The sequence below is a fragment of the Drosophila tropicalis genome, unplaced genomic scaffold, assembly GCF_018151085.1.
Source record: "Drosophila tropicalis isolate 14030-0801.00 unplaced genomic scaffold, ASM1815108v1 contig_845, whole genome shotgun sequence".
Lineage (NCBI taxonomy): Eukaryota > Metazoa > Arthropoda > Insecta > Diptera > Drosophilidae > Drosophila > Drosophila tropicalis.
In genome coordinates, this window is record NW_027173338.1 from 4,728,327 (window position 1) to 4,750,033 (window position 21,707).

A 21,707-nucleotide genomic window follows, 5' to 3' on the forward strand; every position below is an offset into this window, starting at 1 on the left:
AGTACAGCTTGAAAGATGATAAGATAAATTGATATGTCATACAACAAACTCCACTGGACTCTTACGAAATAAATAAACTAACTTAATTTCTACGATCACATTGATGTGATGTGTAAGCATCCTTTTAATTTAAAAATTGCTGAGAAAAATTTAACAAAGACATCTATATTATATTTTCTACAAATTGTCGTCACCTTTTTGGCAAAGCTCAAACAACTTAGCTTAATTATATCCAACCAAGAGAGAGCGCAAAAGGAGAAGAAAAATCGTATATATTTTTGTTTGGGGTGGCACTTAAACCGCACTTGCGGCAATCACCTAGCTTCTTCTCCAGGTTTTTCTTTTTCTCTTCAGTTCTTCTTTTCCTGTCTCTCTGGCATTCTGCTTTTATGGCAAACATGGCGGCAACGGGAACGGCGACCGTGACTCGGTTAGCTCTTCTTGTCATAAATCTCACAATTTCTGCATGAAACTCAGCTGCTGCTTGGCTTGGCTTTATTGCCGCCAGAGTCGAGTCGTCGTCTGTTTCGCTGCTGCCGCCTGCTGCTGCTGTTTTTCCTCTACTTTTATATAAATTTCAACGTAAAAATGTCTTAATAAAGTCAAGGCACTAGCTGACTGAGATAGTGGTAGTATGAGGTATGTATGTATGTAGGTTCTAGTCGATGTGAGAGAGATAGAGATAAAAATCTTTATGTCAAGGACATTTTTATATCTCCCACAGCCGTTGGCAGCAGCATGACACAGAGCATAGATTTTCTGTTTTTGTGTGTGTGTGTGTGTGTGTGTAGTACTTTGCCAGATTTGATTTTATGGCCAGCTAAAAATGTAGGCAAAGCATTTTAATAAATACCTAACAATTAAGATAGAGAGAGAGGTACCAGCAAGTGAAAAAGAAGAAACTATAAGCTGTTTTAAGGAGCGTGGAAGTGAAAGTGTTTTATCACCAAATTGGCGCCCAACGTGAGCAGAGATTAGGGAAATCTTTAAAACATTTTATCACTTTAAGGTGTCAGAGAGATGATAAAAACTAAATGGGCTCAAAAGCTCTAAGAAACTTGGCGTCAAAATGAAAATATCTTAAATTTTTAAAATAAAAAATTATCTTGTTCTCAAAAAATAGCAGATGAATTCCCAAACAAAACGCAAAGGCGGTAGCGATGATCAACAAAGTATTTTAAATATGCTTAAAACATAAGATAATCAATTAAGAAGCAGCATTTAGAGATAAAGAATTCATGTAAATGATTTGATTCAGCTGAAATCGGAGTATTGGTTATTTTAAATCCCTTAAGACTTAAATTAATCCTGTACACTTTCACGCTGACTTTATTTAGTTTTTATCAAAAAGGAAAAGTAAAACAAAGAAAAGGATTGGAAAAAGGCAGACAAATTGAAAATTTGCTGATAATGTATTTTCCCTTTGTCTTATATTTTTTGTATATTTTTAACCCTGTTCAAATGCCAGAAAAAACACCTGCAGATGCAAGCAGAAAATAAAATCGAATTAAGTCCTTTTGTTTTGCCTCTCCCTTTCTCTCTCTGTTCCCGCCGTCTGTGATAAGAGCATACGATTTGGAGTTCCTGACGACCAAAAAAAAAGGGTTTACTTTTTGTTTTTATACCTTTGGCCACATTGTCTATTACACACGAATTAACATTGAAGCCTAAAAATAAACAGAACCCCACATCTAACCGGTATCTCTGATTCTGTTTCTGTCCACTTTTTGGCTCTCTGTTTGTATGTGTGTGTGTGTGTCATCCCATAGACCATGTCAACAGCTTTGTTTTGTGTATGTGTGCACTCTTCGCGTTCGGGCATATCTTTTATTCCGTTTCCCTTTTTTTGCCTTCTTTATTTTGTATTTTATTCGGCTTTGCGTATTTGGTTTGGCTCTAGAGCTGCTGCTGCCAGCACGGAATATTTATTTGACAAAAACCTATGGCATAGCTGATAAGCACCAGGACATGGACCGCAGCAGCAGCAGTAGCAAAAGGTGGAGCAATGGCCAACGAATCCGAAATGCAACTGCAAAATCAAATGCAAAGGATGACGCCCAGAACAGAACTGCCAGAAAGCAACAAAAAAACAAACGAGGTATTTGGGTATTTTATGGAAAATCTATGAAGTTGGCAAACCAATTGATAGATGATGGTTAAAATTTGTTGCATGAAAACTGCCATTCAATTTCACTTTGGCTGCCAACGTGGGGCTGGACGCTTCAGGAAATAAAATTCAATAAATAAAAATTTTAAATTGTATCGTGAGCTAAAAAACTGATAAGACAAGTGAATAGATGGGTTAAATATTTAGAGTTCAATGAAGAACAAATTATTTAATTACTTTGTATAAACCAAAGAAAGAAGACAGTGAAATGAATCAAATTAATTGATAACTCAAAAATATCTTACTAATATTTGCAAACAAAATGTACATATACAAAATAAAAGATATTTTTTTTAGCATATGCCTTGACACTATTTAAATGCCATCATATTATGATATTAATTGTTAAATTGTATAAATTTTTAGTGTGATCTTAATTTCAATCCGAAAAATATTAAAAAAAACTGAAATGATGCATTAATTATGCACCGAGAGCAACATGCCCAGCATCAACATCAAGTATGCATTTAATTGCCAATCATATTTCAATTAATTGCTTACATATACATTTATTATTATTACTATTATTTTATATGCAATTTCACTTGAAAATTTATAGTTTTAATTACTAAATAAAAATGTACAAATGGGAAAAGAGAGTAGGGATGAAAGGTAAGCAGTAGTTACAATCCAGCCAACCAACGTTAACCAAACCAAACCATCGAATCGCGTATATTAAGTATACGCACATAAACCTTAATCCATTGGTAACAATTAAAAGCTTTATTTTTATTTTCTCTTTACGCTCTTTCAGAATACTCTATGTATGAATGGGGGTATATGTAAATGGTAAGCTGTTCACTAAGAATAAATAATATAAATAATAGTTTCTAGTAGGAATTTCGTAGAGGAAAATTATCAAACGATAGTTAAGAGTGGAATCGTGTCCTTAATCTTTAAAAGATGGCTAAAGAAGGTTAAAGAGTACTTCAAAGTCGGCTTTATTAATGGTACCGCTTTTAGTATTTTTGTTATTTTGGATTAAATGTATGCCAAACAAAAGTTTCGTATTTATTGTAAAGTTTTTGTTTTTGGGTTTTAAGCCTGCTATTGTTAACTAATTGCCCTCGTTGTATGGTTATTGTTATAAAGTTCAGAAAGAGGTTGCAAAAACAAAAAAAAAAATCAATTATTAATACGCTTTTCGTAGTAATTTTTTTGTTTGTCATCATTTGGAGCAGAAATGAAAGTAAATTCTGTATGGTTAATTAACAAACTTTTAAAGCAAATGCAATTGCTTTTCTTTTTACAATAAATAAGTTAGATTAAGAGTAAATATAATCAAATCACTCTAGCTTGCCTTGGTGGATCCGACCTCAACCTCGTAGAGACTTTATTTTAATTGTTAAAAAATTAGCCCGAGCACACGCAATTTAATTAAAAAATAGAAGTTAATTTATGTACAGCTTTTCATTTTAGAAAAAAAGGGGCCAGAAACCTCTGCCAGATGCTGGCAGTGAACAAATTGGCTCGTAGGTATGTATATATATATGTATATTGAATATATGCCAACGACAGATGACGCGCCCTGGAAAACTGAAATTTAACCGCAAACAACACAGCAGGAGCAAAAAAAAAGCCCAGCAACAACCAACTTGTGCAACATCTGAGCAAAATAAATATCACTGGGTGATATACAGAAGGAGAGTAAATGGAAATATTGCACTTTTCTTTTTGTTTTTGCTTTTTTAAAGGGCAACCCAAAGTTGGTCTGGCTGTGGCTCGTTACTGTCAATAAACACGGTTTAAACGTTCGGTTTTCGCTCGCAAAAGTATGCTAGATGAATGCATGAAACATAACGGTCAGAACGTTGCCCTTGTAAAGCATAGGAATAATGCTTCCGCCCTTCTGTTGAGGTCAGACTTATGTACTTGGTTTCGGGGTTTGGTTCAAGTGACGATGATGATGTGTACGACCAAGCAAACAAACACAATGGAAAGTCACGTTGATGACTACAATGGCCGAAAAAAAAAAAAATGAGAAACATTTTTCACCTGACCACGCGCAAAATATTTCAAAGCATTCGTTTTTACCTTTGCTTATCAAAAAAAAACCTTTTTGTGAGAGACCAACTGGGATGATGGTAAAAATTGCAGGACTTTAAATTTGTCTTTAGAGATAAAAATATAAAAAACTGGCCATATTTGCAGCTATCACGCTCGGAAATGTTAAGGGAATATAATAGAATGAAGGAATTTAAAAAAATTAAGTCTAAAACAACCGCGTTTACGGATGAAGATATATTTTCTTTCAAAATTCAGGGTTATATAGATAAATAAATAAATTTTTAGGTTTAGAAAAATCTGGATATTTTTATTTCGGGTGTATCAAAGGACCTAAACTGACTGAGAGTGTAGTAAAAATACAAAATCGTGCAGAGATAAAAATTATGGCATAAAATATATTACTTATATATATTTAGCTGCAAGAATTTTACAACATTTTAAGAGGACTATTTCTCATAACAATCTTACATATTCTTAACATAATCTTTATGGCTTCATCCTGCCCCTTTTCTCCTCAGTTTACATGTTTTCTTTCGTTTAGGGCCAATTAAACCCAAACCACATAAATAAAGAAAAACAAGCAGGAAGAGCGTGGAGGAAATAAAAATAACAATTTTTTGTCATGTGAAGCCATAAAATTAGGCAATTTCCATGAAAATATTTAGGCCTTTAATGTTAAGAATGAAAATACACACAACACAATTGTGGAGAGAAAGAGACAAGAAATTGAAACATTTATTTATGTGGAATCGCACACACAGATAGATTAGTATATGAATACGAGAAGAGAAGGACCAGCAAAAAAAGAAACATGAAGCTGAAACAGTAAACACATGTCTGCTGAAGCGCATCAAATAACAGACAGAACCAGTCCAACCATCAGGCAGAATGAACAAACGAACAAACAAACAAACAAACATACAAACCAACAAATACAACATACAAAAGGCCACACTAAAATATTATATCTAATAAAGCAGCGAAATGCCAACACACAAAACGAAAAAGAGACAGAGAGAGAGAGATAGGGAGGTCAGGACATAACAAAAGACATCAATCATAAGTCAGAGAGAGAACAGAGTTCCTTCTCCTTATATTATACATGCCAAAGTAATCTTCTATCATCCACCACCAACAAAAGCAATCCCAACACAACCCAAAGTAAAAATATATAAAAAAAAAAAAAATGTGGCTTAAAGTTGCCCTTGCATCACCCCCCACGCAGCTAACAAGTCCATTTACTGTATGAAGGCATATTGAAGCAACAGCAGCAGCATATGTTCATTAAATTTATTAAATTACACATGACGACAATGACAACGCATCCAGCTAAGTACTAACAAGTACAAGGAGAAGGCAGCAGCCGACCATATGTTTCAACATTGAAGGCATTTAATAGACAAAAGCGACAAGAGACACGAGCCACGACTAGAATGGTAGAATGTTGCAAAAGATGTGCGCTAATTGGCTGGCTAACTGAAAGAAGGCACCACTCATCAGGGTGGTGTTTGGCATAGAACACATCATTGAATTTGGCACACAGAAAAGTATGCTATGCTTTTTTGACTTGTTCGCTCGAGAAAATATTTTATTACTTTACAATTTAACTGATAAGATATTAGAAAGTTTCAAGCGAGTTCTTAATCATGGAGATTTAAATTAACTTTAAAAGCTTGAGTTAGTTTACAATATGAAATAAGGCTTAAACATAATCAATTATATTGAAAGCTTGATCAAAAAATCGTTAACTTGGCGAAAACCTTCCAATAAAGTGAATTATTGGAAAAAGTGTAAGGTCCTAGGACGACATCCTTTTCCAAAATACATTTATAATTAAATAATGTTAAGGAGAAAGTTTTTAGTCATTAGCAGATGACTCGATAATTTTACTACCATAAACAAGGGAAAAACAGTTTAATTTTTCATTAACTTAAATATTTGTTTCAAAATTCATAAAAACTTGACTTTAGAATTCGACGAATAGAAGAATCAGCATTGTTAGTGTATTCATTTGCCATTGCCCAAAACGAATATCAAAACGGAAAAATTTTGATTGCCTAAGCAATATACTTTTATTTATAAGCCTATTATGCTTAATCTTATTTATTAAGCTGAAATTGTTTAAAAAGATGGTTCAATGAACTCTTTGGAGAAAGAAAATATGTCCAACCAATTGCGAAACTTTGCTTTTTCCCCACCCTTTTCTCTATTGCCATGCAGTGAAGAACTTTCTCTGCTTTTTCTGGCAGAGAACCGCAAAAGTTTCATCTTACATGAACGAGAGGGGACTACTAGAGCAGGGCCAGGCCCCATAATTATGCAATTACGTAACCATTTAAATAGAACAACATCACACGAATTCATTCAACGAAGGCAAATTAGATGAGGGAGGAGCAGGCGGCGACACACGCCCACAGTCAGCCAGACAGGCAAACGCAGGAAAAGACAGCCAGCAGACAGTAGATAGAATGGGTGAAACTCCTCTACTGATGCTGCCTTTGACAAGCCTGACTGAATGACTGGCTCTCTCACCCTTCAGCCCATCGTCTAACTGTCTGACTCCTGTGGTTGCACAACAGCAGCAGCCGTTCTCCTCTTTCACTCGCCCCCCCCTTCTTTTTCTGATTTTGTTTGTTAAGCTTTTTATGCGTATAACGTACGTAACTAATTTGTATTAGTGTGAGTAATAATCATTGAGGGATATAGAGAGAAGATGAAACTGACTCTAACTGACTGACAAGTGAAGCAAGTAACCCACTTCAATCATAATTACAAGGCTAGTCGAATACAATAAAATACAAAAGAAAAGGAAAACGAGGATAATAGAAAATCTACAAATTGCAAATGGTTTTTCCGAAAAGTGTTGGTTTTTTGTTGGGTCACCTTCCTGTTGGTTTGAAGACCTATAACGTTTCTGAATAGGAATTCTAAAGAAGTTTCAGAAGAAATTATTTAAAACAATTTGCATTATTGATAACTTCTAGAGCTATGTTTCGATTAATTTTCTTCTTAACGTAAAGGTGAGGTGTAGGCAATATTTTGATCCAACTAGTGAGCAGATATGATAAAATCTATAGTAAATAAATATTCCCAGATTCCAGTGCAAGGGTCAAGAAGTTAAATAGTGAGGGCATCGGTTAACGTCTTACTCAACTTTTAATCAACCATTAATCAACTTAAAAAAGGAAAACCCAATTAAAGAACTTAAAGAACTCAAGTTCCACCGGTTACTTTTTAAGTGAGTAAGCATCTGGCGAAACATCCTCAAAGACAGAAAAGAAAAACCATTTTACAATTCTTTGGCCATCATTCATTCATTGCCTGCCTTCAATGCCATTCATTTTTAGCCATTTACTCCTTTCTTCTTGCCCCTCTTTTCTTGGTATGTACCTATCAAGTGGTAGTATCTGTTTAGTAGTGCGCTTAACTTAACTTCCGTTTCCGCTTTGAACAGCTTCCGTTCGGCGTTATTATCTCAACTAACTAGTGGCACTCGTGCGCGTAACATCGTTCTTTATGTGCCGCCTGCCTGCCAGCCTGTCTATCTGTTTTTTTTTCCTCTTCTGCTTCTCTGTCCCTCTGTCGTTGACGCTGTCTCCTACTGGCCGTCTTCTGGTTAACTATCTGTATCTGCATCTCTGCATCTTTTGCCAGCGTAACGATAGAAGCGCCATTGCCTTTGCCGTCGCCGCTCTGCTTCGTCCTTTCACTGTTTTGAAAAATTTAATTACAAACTCTCTGAGGCATTATTAGAGAGATAACAGGATAATAACGACTATGACGATGGCAAGGACGTTGTTGGCAGCAGCAGCAGCTGTGCTCCACTTTTTGAATCGCCTTACTTTTCCCCTTAGTTATTTTTTCCTTTTTTTTTTTTGTGTTATATCGCTTTTGCTCTACTCTACTACTCTCTTATATCCTTTATAGGCTCTTGGCCCAGGTCCTGCGCCATTTTGTGTCCTATGCAAATTTGTTTATTCTTTGTTAGCCTTTTTTTCCGAGACGAGTGTCGGCTGTCTGCCTGCCTTTCAATTAGTTGGCCAGAGTGTCGACGAGACTAGGCTAGACTTTATGGCACGCGCCTAAAAAAAAAAAATAAAAGGGCCACTCTAATACTAAAGTTTTCCACTACTCACTATCGAACATTCAATTAGTCTCCGGCCATCATAAATTTCAGGCAAACAATAGGTTTATAAATCGCTTGCAGTTTATCTGAGAATTTTTCAATCACAACTATTGGAATTCTTTAAGTTGTTGTGCTAGTGTTAACAAATTCGTCTCTTTCAAAAGCTGGTTTCTTAATATAGATCTCATTTGAAGATTATTAATTTATCTAAGCGCTGAAGTTCCTGTGTGTCCTGCATTTAATTAAAAGTCATAAATCAAAACTCAACCGACAGAAGTCTAAGAAAATATCTAAATATGGAGATATGCGTTTCTGCAGTCCAAACTAGACTACATACATTTCATTCTTGGAGACCAACACTGCCACACCATCACGTTTTTCAATTAAAAGCTCGTTTCCTGGTGGAAGAACGGCATCTTTGCTTGGCTCTTTTAAGTGCGAAAACTGTCAGCAGCAACAACAACAACAGCAGAAGCGAAAAAACGCGTAAAAAATGTCTAGCAAAGCAAAAAAAAAAAACAAGAAAAAAATGGAACGAAGAATTCGTTCGTTTTTGCCAACCGCGTTGGTACGTGATTTGTGCGGTATTTTCACTGATGACCAATTTTTGTGGTCATACCAATCGCCACCGCTGCTAGCTTTCTTCCTCTAGCTGGCCAATTTAATTGTGGTTAAATATTTTGTTAACATTTTTCGATTTAATCTATGCTCGCATAATATTTTAACCATTGAAGAGAGAGAATGCAATTTATAGCATTTTTCCAGTTACTTAGTTATAACAGAATAGGAAAAAAAATTAGTTATGCTCTTTTGTTTATAAACTGTTTTCATTTAAGCATTTAAAAAGAGGTTAGGATTGTGCTCATTGAACTATATTTAATAGCTTTTCCATAAATTTAATTTAAATAATTTCTTGCCAGAAAAATTTAAAAATTTTCCACTTTGCTGCAAAAACTAGTAAAAGAAACCTTGTGTATATTTTTAAATTGTTTATCTAATAAATTGTCGACTTTTCGTAGCATACATTTTTGGGCAAAGCCTCAAAAAAGGCAAAAGACAATTAAAATGGCCGCCAGTGGTAAAGAAATCAAAACATTTTATTAAATATGCATAAAGCATTTTAAAAATCAATTAAATATTTACTTAAACAAGAACACAAGAAACAACAACAACATGGCTGAGCACTTAAAAATGACTGGCAAAAAGCAACAACAACAACAATAACATAACGAAAACATTGAGAGAGAAAAACAATTCTGAATTATGCCGAAGAAGAAAACCCAGGAGCGAGAAAATGTAATGTAATTGAGGCAACAAAATATATGTACATACGGATACACACACACAAACACAGGAGAACTCACTCAAGTACATACCCCACACACACACACACACACAGAAATGTACAATACAAAAAGCAAATGAAATTAAAAATTTATTATGCTCAGCTGTTGTTGAAGTCGCAGCAAACGGAAATGGAAATTGCAATGGAAAACAGACGCGCAAACACAACACACACAGTGGAGGAGGAATGGGGCTGCCTGCTGTTGAAGTTTTGCATTTCCGGTATGCAAACACACACACACACATAGATACAACGTGAAGCAAGGCATAACAATGTGTAATTGTTGTTGGCCATTGATAAAGCTTAACTTAGTCGAAGTAAATAGTAGGGGAGAAAGCAAGCAACCGGCAAACAGAACTGAGTGAAAGAAAAGCCAGCAAAGATACACAACAACACACAAACACACACACAGCAATAAACAGGCAAAGACAACTATAGACAGAATGGGAGAGAAAACTCATTTGCATTTAACACGTTGACATAACACAAAAACTCTGAACACTCACAACACACAACAAATTGCAATTGAAAGCGAAGGAGAACTATCACAATTCATTTGGGTATTCAATTCTTTAGTTTTTGTCTGAAATTGTTGCAAATTACTTGCCCATTTGATTGCATAGATCAAACTACGATTAAAGATTTCACAAAATGGCAGTAAAATGAAATTTAATTAATGCAAGAATTTTTTTTGGCAAAAGACACAGAAAGACTGTTTTAAATATAAACCAACATTGCAACATTGCGACAAATACAATGACTAAACACAATTGGTTATTTACTATTTTATTTAATTAGGTTAAAATTTACGAAAATTGTAATTAAAATTTAAACGTAAAGTCAAAACAATGATATGTTGCAGAATGTGACAACAACATATGCAAAATGTTTTTTCTTATTAATTTGAATTTATTTTTAGAACTTAAACCTCACACAAACTTTTTCTTTGGCGAATTTCGAAATGTTAAGAATAAAAAATTTATAGAAACCAAAACAATGGCTTTACCTAGTTTTCTACTCTTATTTGTTATTTGCTTTTTATCTTTGTAAAAAACATCTAAATGAATTTCATTTTTTTCTGCGTTAAAACATTTCAAAACCAAAAACAAGGAATGTAAAGATAAATATGCGAATAAATTATCTTACTTTTATTTTCTTTTCAATTAGAGTTCAACACTTTTTTGTTTGTTTTTGTTTTAATACCACCAATTGAGAAAGAAATTAAGTGGCAGGAATTTAATTTGAAGGCAACTGGTTGCCATTTATTTAATTGTTGTCATTTGGCTTGCTTTTTATATTACAATTACGATTTTTTATGCTTCTGCTGAAATTGAAAACACTTTTTAATGATGACTTTATCCTCTCTTTGTCTTAATTTTTACTTAATGAGAGACTGAAGAAACCAGCCAACAGAAGGAGGAATGGGTTTTATATATTTTATTCTTAGCACTTAATTGCAAGTTAAAAATGTGAGTTTTCTTTCGCAAGAAAAAGTGTTGCCTACTTACGAGGCTAGACACACACACACATTCCCATCGCACACACCGACACACACGCGAATACAACAAAACATACCGCACACTCACGTCACATTCATAGATGCCGCTAGGCTAAAGACAGTTTCTACGAAGGATAATAGTAATAACGACGACACTGAGACGCAAACGACGTTGTTGACGTTGACGAGATGATGATGACGACGAGCGGCAATACATCCGTACCGTTTGAATGCACGATTTGTACTAAAAACACTGTTTGAGTTGCCAAATTGAATTTGCCGAAACGAAATGTATGCGAACGTAGTAACCAGCATTAAATATGCGACGACTCTCTGTTTACAGGCGGCAAAAATGCTTTCGTTTCGAATTGTGTGTACTAAAAACCCGAAGACTTGGGGAAATTTTCATTCCAAGTGTGCATGGCACAATGTTTCACTCGTTTTCGGGTCGTTGGCCATTCGTATCAGCGAGCACAGCTGCTGCAGCAAGCAATCATGTTTGGTGGAAAATTCCTCATCATCCACATGTTGCCCATGGCCAGCAACCTGTTAGAGGGCCGGCCACTTAATATATAGAAAATACTATCAAAATGATAAAGAATTGTTTAATAGAAATTTAAATTAATAAATTAGCTCTATTTGCTCATTTTGAAGATCATAAAATATTATAAAGTTCTGAAGATAATAATTTGGAATTATTTAGGATGATCATTTGATGTTCACTTCAATCAAACTTTCAATGAGTTTTATATTTCAAAAACGAAAATGAGATGATAAAAGGTTTTTTATATCATTTCAAAACCAAACAAATATTTGGTAAATCGATATTAAAATACTAAGTAGTTAATTCTTATGCCTAGGTAGAAAGTCAAACACTGAATAGATTCTAAGTCCAGATTTGAAATTTATGTTTATTTTATTCTAATAGATAATGAATATATTGCTCTTCATAAATTTATTTTGAGGACATTTTTATTTTGTAAATTTAAGAGAAAATGTTTCCTTAAGAGCGCGCCTGCGCCATGAACTCTAACGGTAATAAGGGAAATTTTGTGAAACGGGTTAAGAAACTGAATGAATGAAGAGCTAAAAAAAAAGCCCAAAACAAATATTTCTACCCTATTACAAAATGTAAACAAATTGAAAATTGTAGAAGTAATCAAATAATTATAATATTTTATATGTGCAGGCGGAAATGTTAAGTTATGTATACAAAAAATATTAAAATATTTATGCATAATTTATTTCATCAAAAAATTTTCTTATGACTTTCACTTTCTTTCAAAATCGAAAGCTGAGTTGCAATTTATCAAGTAATTTTTGAGTTTATAGGATATATTTTGTAACGATTAGTCAAAATGTCCGAACCTTTGGAAACCAGCAAACAAATTAAATTTAGTTTAATACAAAACTCAATGTTCCTCCAACCATTAATACAGTTCCTCTGGGTACCACAACCAAAACCGAACCGAACGAAACCAAACTAACCAACTGATGAACCAACAGCAACAATGAGGACGACGACGACGACGAGGAGGAACTCTGCGGCTAGCCAAAGAACAAATGCCGGCAACTTTAACCGCGAGAAAATATATATAAAAATAACTAGAAAAAACTACAAGATTTACTTATTAACGAACTTGGCATACTCTTTATATAAACATTCATTGATGTATAAATAGTTTTACCAACCAGTTGAGTCTATCGAATAGTGTCAAAATAAAGATGTCAGACCTTAATAACTTAATTCCTAAATACCAAAGAGCGAATCGCGAAAAAACAATTCCGATGAGTATATATCTGAAACGAAGAAGTATATATTCGTAAACCCAAACAGACAAACTGGCATCCCCCTCGACTTTATACATAACTAATATAGCGGACTGAAAGAGTGTCGAAAAAAGTGGAAGTGGAAATGGAAACATGCAAGCTGGGGTTAAAGTAGACGACAATAAATACGCAACAACAATGGGGAGAAAGATGGAGGAGAACGACGGGGCGGAGGAAGTCGGAGCAGTAAAGGAAAACTCCTCTACTAACAGGCATATCAACAGCATCATGATGTAAAAACTTTTGCCGTGCATCCCCCCTTACCAGGCATCTTTCACGATATACTCTCCCCCCTTAACCCTTAGTATAACCTTCATTTTGGACAAACCCGCCAAGAGAAATTTTTGTTTACAAACTTTTTCTTGTTTGTATATTCTATCCACTGAGAAGAAAGGGAGAGGGGCCAAATAGTGGAGGTTAAGGTGGATAGACAGCGGAGACAGAGGAGACTGAGTGGGAAGGGATATTGTCCACAAAGGGCTCACAGGACGCGCTAAAAGTTGCGAATTTTTTCTGTTCTTTTATTTTTGGTTTGGTGCCGCTTAACAAGAAATTCCTGATGCGATTATGAGGCGATGGTTAAGGTGAGCCCCAAAAGCCTGTTGGGAGGCACGATATAACAATAGGAAAGGGAGGGAGTGCTACATATAACAAGGAGAGATCATGTGACACACAGAGAGCTGGGAAATGCTTTTGCGGTTTTTGTGGTCAAAGGTTGTGGATGATGCTTAAACAGAAATGGAAGCGTGGGATATGTCATAAGTTCAACGATTTTCCTTCTTAAATTTAATCAAACAAAAAGTTATTAATCAAGGATAATAGGGGAAATTCAATAGACTTTAAAAATTAAGCAAGTAGTCAGAAACGCTTATGTATGGTCGCCTGTCTCTTTTCGCTCACTTACGCTCAAAATATAAAACGATGTATTTTATGTGGTTGTTGTCACTTACCTGGAATGAAAATCAATTAGCTGAAATCATAAAAATTCTCTCCCAAAACCAAATTGATAAAACACGCGACCCAAAAACTACTTCAAGCTAACTTTCAAAAAGAAGAAATAGAAACTGGTAAAGACCTGGCAAAAAGGACCTTTAGCCGCAGAATACCGAAAGCACTCAAAAGCCTAGACATGCCGCCGTACGCACGCCCTTCTTTCACGTGAAACAGCTTCTCCGACTCCACTCCATCTTTTGCCTTTACTTCTGCTACAAGACTCGAGAGTTCCGTCGCCTGACCACGCAATGCAATAACGCCGACAGATTACAAAGTGCACATGTGGTAAGCCATAAAGTAGTGGGTGAAGCGGAAAACGAACGGGGAGGCCAGGAAAATCCATGTTGCAGCAACAACATGAACAAGACCAGCAATACAATGGCATTGGCAGTCGGGGCACTCTGAAACCTTGTGGCAGCAAGCACATGTCCTGTGATGTGTCCCTTTGCCCGAACTCCATTAAGTTTACGCGAAGAACTTTAGTTTTGTGGTCGTCGCTGCACTTCTTGGTACTTGTCGTTCTTTGAGCCTGGCCAAAAATTGGTACCTACCTCTTCCACACTTTTCGTTGTGGTTTGATTATGTTGATTTGAGGATTCAGAAGTTGTTGGTTAGTGGGCGAAAAGCTCAAAGGAAACTTCATTCTACTTGTTAAAAGTATTGACAGCTTAATGAAACAATTCTTGGGTTTCATTAGACTTTAAATCTTAGGCAATTCGAATTAATACTCAAATATTTAAAAAAAAAAATCAAATTTTTAGAAGTGTTTTTGATTACAGATGTAATTACATCGAAATTATTTGAGTTCAATAATACAAACATCAATTATTAAAAATTTGGTTAGTAAATTGTGGTAAAATGGTTTAGAAAATCGAAGAACTATGTATTATTTAAGCCTTCTTGAAACTAACATTGACTCTAAAGCCCCAACTTGCTAGAATATACAATAATAACTCCGTTTATAAAATAATAACCTGAAGTCGTATGGAAAAACCATTAGCATCAAATATCAGTATTTATTAGGCGCTTAATTTTGACCTTCAAAAAAGAAAACAAAAAATAAACAATATGTTTATTATTACCATAAGTGACAACTTCATAAAAAGCAACTTTCGCAGACAGGAGCTGACCCCTCGCTCTGGTCGGCGGATAAGCCTCTAGTCAAAAAAAACATGTTTATGTGTATAGAATGGCCATGGGTCAGCAGATGTTATTTACTTTGTTGATTAAGTTAAAATAGCGCACAGAGATCAGCCAGGCGGCAAGCCACTAAGTTCACTTCCTCGAGCCCAAGGACAAGAGACATACACACACACACACACACACTCACACAAAATGACACAAATCGCACACGCAGGACAATTCTCAGTATACAAAAACCTACCACCAAACCAAACCGGAAGCACACGAATCAAACTACACTGAAAAAAAAATAAGAAAACATCTTGTGTACAGAAATTTCTAAATTAACGACATTTTCGTAGCAGGAGAAGAAATAGAATTAAAATAAATAAAAAGGCTTTGTTGGACTTCCAGGATACATTAGGTAAAAAATCTTATCTACCTGATAACAAAATATCTACCAATAATTTTCAGTGCATAAACATACATTTTTTGGGTTTTTTTTTGGTGGGGGATAAGCTTGGCCAGCGAGATACAGAGAGAGCCAGGCAAATTAAACGCCCACTTAATCTCAGTCGGGTCAACTTGTGACACGAAACTCATTTACAGTAGAGGCAAGGGAGACCCAGACTTGACTCGTCTTATGGAAGAGGAAGATGAGGCTAGCACTGAAAAGTTGTGTGATGGAAATGGTATTTGGCAGTCGGTGGCAAGTTCAGGGACAGTGTCAAGATCAAGTCTCACTACCTCCCTATCACTCATCCTCCTACTACGTCTTGATTCTCTTCCCTAGTCATTTTCAATTAAACGCATGGAGCAAACGCAAAGAACTAGGGAGAAATGGAGAGAGAATGAGCGCAAAGAAAAACAGTTTTCAGCACTTCTGTGTCAAAAGTTGTTTGTGGAAGTCGACGTCGCGACATTTGCGTCTACTACTCACATAGCTAAATTCCTTTTCCCTTACCACTTATCAATCTCTTGCTATCCCTTGACTCTGTGTGTGCGCTGAGGCTGGCGGCAGCCTCTCGACAAGTGCAGGAAATGCGTACTTCCTGTGTTTGTAGTCTACTTCTTCTTCGCATTGGGTTACCCCAAGAGTTCTCTGGCATATTTGCGTTTTTCTCCTCCTAAACCAAACCCTATTCCAGCATCTCCGCTCTCTCCTACAACACTCTTTTTCGTCTCTGATTCGATGTACTTGTGTGTGTGTGTATGAAAGACAATGAATGCACTTGGCTGATGTCCTGCTGCCCTCCGGGAGATGAAGAAAGGCAGCCAGGTCATGCTACTCTCCCCCCCAGCACAAACTTTTGCTTCCTACTGTCGCATAATTTTACGTTTTCTTCTCCCGCTACTCCCACTCCAATCCCAATTTCCTTCAACCGCCTAGCCTTTCTTTGTATCCATCACCCGAAGCACCATCTTTCGTCTACTCAATGCAACTGCCCTTTCCGTTCCGTTCAGGGTTTTTGTTAAAAAGTTGCTACCATTTATCTGTTTTGTATGTGAAAAAACTGGGAGATGGGGAAATTGTGGAGAATGTGATGCTTTCATCCTACTGTTCATCCTTGGTGTATATCTTTTATTTTTTAAGGCCTCAATGGTATGCCAAAAAACGTAGTGGGGAAAAGAGAAGAGAAACGAGATACACGAGACAAGACGAGACTTCCTTTTGTCGCATTGTAAATGGTACCTAGACAGTAAAACAGAGGGTGCGAGACAAAGACAGCTGACAGTAGTAGTTCGTTTCTTGGCAGTTGCAACTCGTTGCCTGGAATGCAATCCAAATCCTGCACACTTTCCTCTGGAGTAAGAAAAAGGAAACATTGAATAAAGTTTTACCTAATTGAAATTGAACTCATACGACTTTTGTTGGCCCAAAAAATTGTTTCAATATGAATAATTCATAGGGGAAATAATAACTTAAATAAGTAAACCTGTCTCTCTTTTCTTAACCAATTAGTTGCAATTTTCACGGAATTGCAGCAGAATATTATATGGGGTTGACACTAGTGAAAAATGTTACAGAAAATTACTGCACTCTGGCCAGATTTGCAGATTTGATAAGGCTAATATATCCATTTTTATTCAACATTTAAAGCACTTTCATTATCGATCAAAATTCAATTTAACAAAGAAAATCGTTTGTTTTCCCTTTTTTTTTTTGTCATCTGTAAGATGTCAATTAGGAAGCTATCTAGCCAATTATCAAGCGAGCAAAAAGAAAAACGAACCAAAAAAGGAAAAAGAAACGGTCAAACCTATATTTTTATATAGATAGCTAACGCGACAACAAATCGACCAAATCCCTGAGTGGCTTAACTGCTAGCCTGATTGCAGCAGTCAGAATAAAACAGAACCGAATAGCACAGAGAGATGAGGAAAAGAAGCGCAGAGCAATTAACGTGAAAATTTTCCAAAAAAGAAAACAGAAAAAGAAAATTGTGAAAAAAACAACAACACACACACACAGTGAGGGAGAAAGAAAAGAGAAAAACAGCTAAAGAAATCAGAGGGAAAAAATCCCAAGCCAACTGAAGTGATTTTCGCACTAATTAACTGCACTTAGTTGACACATACCAATCTATTCACACACACACACATACACTCACTCAAAAAAAACACACACACACACATAATCAGCGCCAGTGCAGCATTTTAATTGGTTTCTAGAGTTAGATGGAGGAGAACAACACTAGGAATCAGGACCAGCACCAGTACCAGGACCTGCCAATATAAAGTCCCACATGTGCAATTGGAATTTTCTACAGAAATTATTAGAAAGTAAATGAAATGTTGTTGTTGCTGTTGGATTTGTGGGCGGTGATGATGACGTGGGCGTGCCAGGAGTGATTGCATATGGTGCGATGCAACTATACAACTTTATAATTACGTCGCATGATGGCAAGCCAAGAGGGGGGGAGCCAGGAAAGTTGTCGGCTCTGTTGACAGAATTTGCCTGGCTCAATGCTCGCTGTCGCTTGGCGTTGCTTGCACGATGAGTGGGGATGATATCAAAGGAATTTTGTTTATTGTAGATTAAAGAGAAAAGGCAAATGGAGGTTGCATTGAATGGAATTGCTAATGAGGCAGAAGTTGCCGCAATTGGATATGAAAAAGCATTAGATGTAGTTGCCATGTCAACCTTAAAAGTGACCAGAAGTATTTTCTTAGAAATAAAAAGTTGTATGGGGGGGAATGCGCTTTAAAAATAATAGAATATAGAAAAAATGTACATATGTATTTGTAAAATTCATTACTTCATAACGGATCCTAAGAAACTAAGAAAGACCTTTGTTTCAATGAGTTCTTCAATTCAACATTTTTGTTATATACATATTAAATGTATTAGTTGCATACCTTCTACCATCTTAGGCTATGATTATCCTATAAAGTTATTAAGGCTTAGATATCTACTCTTATCTTTGCCATGACTTTTCATCATTTTAAGATGCAGTATAGTTGCACTTAAATTATATCTTTAATTTGTTGATTAACTTGATTAATAGATAACAGTCACCATTTGAATTTACATTGGCTTGTTTACAAAAAATGTAAGCTGAAAAAACTGAAAAAGAGTTTTAGTCAGGTTTACGCCATCAAATTTGAAACTTTCATTCGACTACTTCTACTGGCAAAAAGAGTGCCATAAACATTAACTCTAAATGTTACGATCCAAATGAGACATGTACTCACATTTCTCCATTTTTCGGGTGGCCCAGACTGAAAGCCAAGAAACAATTGTGTATATAGTAAACAAGGCAACAGCCATAAAAATGTGAGCCAGAAGCCAGGAAGATCATATATGATAGGGAGAGCGCATTAGCAGACGAGTAGCAAAAGTGTGGCATATAAAAAGCAGAACAAGAAGAGCCAAGAAGGACCAACAAAGCAACAACGAAAAGAAATTGGCCTGGCTCTAGACAGAGTCAACAACTGCGACATAGCTAGGAACGTACAGAAGGCGAGAAAGGGAAATTCGAGAAGTGAAAAAATAAAAAGAGAAAAGGTTCTGGAGGTTGAGCAGGAGGGTGGGGGTGGTAGGTTTCAGGAAAAGTTTGCCAAAAACGAAACCAATTGAAGAAATGTTGCTGACACCAAAAACGAAACTGCAACTGCAAGATGATGAGCATTGAGCAAGCAATAAGAGGGGAAGGGCACGGGACGTCAGGGATTGGAACAGGACAAGAAGGAGCAAAATTAGTTAGCACTCGAGAGAAAGAGGAGCTTTGGCTCAGGTCCAGGACTCGTTTTGCTACTCCTACTACTACTACTACTGCTGCTGGATTACAACACCTGCGGGTAAAGGACTAAGTGTACTTGATACAGCTCAAAGTTGTTTCTACTTATGTTGAATTGAACTAGAGATGAGTCGCAGGCGGCAATGCAATTCGGACAAGCAAGCAAATAAAAAACAAATGTCTATTTCTCGAACTATTTTATTGCCAGTAGTTTGCAGGCGACTTCTCTGTGCATCCAGAATATGCTTGAGGTTTATAGCTTTAATTTATTAATAGAAAATAACTTTCCTATATTTATTTTAGATGAATATCGACTATTTCCTATATTCCTTTAGATAAAGTTAAAACTGCTAATTGATGAAAGACTTGAATAAATACTTTTCGCTTAAAGGAATGTCATCTCCAATCATTCTTATCAACCCCCATCATGGCAGCAATTAAGTAGCTTGCAGCACTTTGAACTCAATTGCTGCAATTTCAATAACTGTTGAGAACACTCCATGGGAAGCTGGAGTAAGAACGCCGCAATAATAGTAGCATCTCATCTCCATCCGAGATAATCTGTTACTGCAATATCCCACCCACTCACTCACTCATTGTCCGTTTGGTACTCTTCTAACAATTCGGTTTCTATCTTTCACTTACCTTTCTTCAGTGAATTGCTGCAAAAATTTTGTCGCATTACTTTTTGGCTCCTTTAACATCGGTCCTTCTCCGCTTTTCCACGTCACTTTGTTTTTGGTTAGTTATTTATATTTTTTTTTTCTTTTGGAAATCCGTTTAATGCATATTAATTCATATATATGCAACTTATTTTGAATGACGTAGTACGGCCAAAAAGTAGACACATTGAGAATTTCGCCACTAAGAAGCCAAAAATTTATGAACTTTTATAAAAAAAAAAAAAAATATTGATTTGTACGCTACACAGTCTGATTCAGAAACAATACGACTAAAAATTAAGAAAAATGTAGCAATTTATCTGAGGGGTGACATAAAACACCTTACAAAGGTATCTGAGATGTTTCGAAGTCTTGAAACGATGCCGAAACAAAGAATGAATGACAGAAAAATCAAAGTTTTGGGATGATTTATTATTCAGAAATATTGTTCAAAAAGTGGATGTGATAAATACATTTATCAATCAATAAAACATTATCGATAAAATTATGGAACTTTATTGGCAACTTGTACTTTTGATTATCTTGACAATCATAATTATTGCCATTAGCAGAAAAAGTTGAGGCAATTAATTCAACTGGAAAATAACTTTGCCCAAATATCTCTTTTAATAATAATGATTATGATGATGGCAAGTATGGCTTAAACAAATTTTCTTTCCGCTGTTTTCACTTTGCTTCCTTTACCCTGTTGCAGTCGTGCTCCCATCAAACTTGAGGCTCATCTTCTTAGCCATCTTTTTTGTTGTTATTATAAGTTGTTTTCAAAACTAACAAACAAGAGGCACAAAAAGTTGAATTATAAAATTGTCAAAGATGACGAAGAAGACATCATCATTATAATCTATGAACTTGTTGGAGAAGGAGAGCTGCTGCCAGGCCTATGCAAACACAAGCGGAGGGATGCGGATGTGGTTAAAAGGAGGCCACTTAAGATGCTTAGCGCCATGGCAAGCGAAAATAATGACGCTCATAAAAACTAAACTAAAACTGCGTCGAGGCGATGAGAAGAAGTGAAAATAAAGCAAACATCGACAGAGAAAAACACAGCAAAACGAAAACTCAGTTCATGAACGGAATGACAATGATAATGATGTGCGAGAGATAATGTCGCTTGTTGTTCCTGTTGTTGATGGTTCTTGCTGGTTGTTGTTCTATTGTTCTTTTTTAAGAAAAAGGGTACATAGACTTTGACCAGACATTTGGAATGTTGAAACAAAAAAATCTATAAGGTTTTATAACAAATGTTATTCTTCAGCATCTGCAATTTCCTTAGAGAGATAGACAATCCGAAAGATATACATTTACATCAACCATAGGTAGAGATTCTTTATTAGCTTTGTTAAACAATGATTGACTCACGCAACTAACATTTCTTATCTTAATAATTTAGGTAATTACGTCGAAGGCTTCCTTTCGTTCAACTTTTAACATTAACTATCATACAAATCGTTATCTATGTATACTTGGATAGGCAGAAAGCTTTCTGTGTACTATATTTAGTAGTAGATATTGAAATCATTTACAAAAGCCGCAATACTTTAAGTTACTACAGGGTACAAAAAAGTTCGACATTATCGAAACTAATCTGTCCATTTAGCTTTTGGCTTTTGTTTATTGTTTCAGGGAAGCTAGGACAACTGTGAAAAGTCTTTGGCTAAAGGATTAGTGAAAGACTCCCTACGCCAACTTTGATGG

The 21,707-nt window shown here is 35.8% G+C and overlaps 1 protein-coding gene across 2 annotated transcripts in view; it reads right to left on the bottom strand.

Moving 5' to 3' along the window:
- Positions 1 to 20,234, bottom strand: part of bru1 (bruno 1) — a 111,156-nt gene extending 90,922 nt beyond the window's left edge. Inside the window, exon 1 of one of the 2 annotated variants that reach the window (XM_068295708.1) lies at positions 19,975 to 20,234. The gene's annotated coding sequence lies outside the window, so the exon portion shown is untranslated. The remainder of the gene's footprint in view (positions 1 to 19,974) is intronic. The other variant, XM_068295709.1, reaches the window with a different exon arrangement.
- Positions 20,235 to 21,707: the final 1,473 nt, after the last annotated feature.